Below are 1,097 nucleotides of genomic sequence, written 5' to 3' on the forward strand. Positions count from 1 at the left end.
AGAGAGAGAGAGAGAGAGAGAGAGAGAGAGAGAGAGAGAGAGAGAGAGACAGACAGACAGACAGACAGACAGAGAGAAGGAGGAAGAGAGAAAAAACATACGAGCCACGCGCGAGAAACAGGCTAGCAACTAGGCACGCTTCTCACGGCTGGCGGTTTAGCTATAGCTATAGCTATAGAGAAAGAAAGAAAGTTATATATGTTTGTTTCCTTCTACTGCTCGAAACTGGCCGAAGCACCGAGCGTACACGGACACGGCTGTTTGCCTGTGTGCGTATCCCTACTACTTGCTGCTGCATGCTGCAAGCGTATGAAAACTGGCATCTCTGCTCTTGATGCTGTTTAGCACGATATGGCATATCTGGACGTGAACGTGCTTCCGTGGCTGCGGTCTGTTTCACGATCCGTTTCATTAATCGCGCATTTATCTGTAGTATATGTCACGTATACTATAGATAAATGTGCGCTTAAGCATGAAACGGACTACAGCCCGTGTCTTATCTTATAGCCGTCTTGGTGGAAAAGAGACGGAATATAGTATGTCTGCACTCTCACAGATGAGCGCATACAAACGGCAATTCTCGCTTGTATGAGTTCCCCACTATCTCAATGCTGTCTATGGCTGCGTTCCGATATTCACTGCTAGTATTAGAAATCTATCTAGCACATGTGACGTGAAATATAGATTTTCAGTACTGGCAGTAAATTTCGGAACGCAGCCTATGCTGACCGGCTCGATCTTTCAACACTGACAATGGGTGTGTTTTGCCGAAGTTAGCGCTACGTAGCGCTACGTAGCGGCTTCATGTAGCAGTTGCAATTGCTTACAAAAATGGCGGCCACTACTTAAAACATGCTGCGCGTAGCAATACTGTCCAGCAGAAGTAACGTAGCAGTTGCAACTGCTACATGTAGCCGCTACGTAGCGCTACGTAGCGCTAACTTTGGCAAAACACACCCAATGAGATGGATGACAAAATGGATGATATTACATGTGTTATTGAGTAAAACATACACATGCAAATATACGACATACACAGTTATCATGGCACACATACACAGTCCAGAGCATATCTACCAACCTACCTATATGAGTGT

This window comes from Pseudomyrmex gracilis, unplaced genomic scaffold (genome assembly GCF_002006095.1).
Source record: "Pseudomyrmex gracilis isolate BER0280 unplaced genomic scaffold, ASM200609v1 scaffold_540, whole genome shotgun sequence".
NCBI lineage: Eukaryota > Metazoa > Arthropoda > Insecta > Hymenoptera > Formicidae > Pseudomyrmex > Pseudomyrmex gracilis.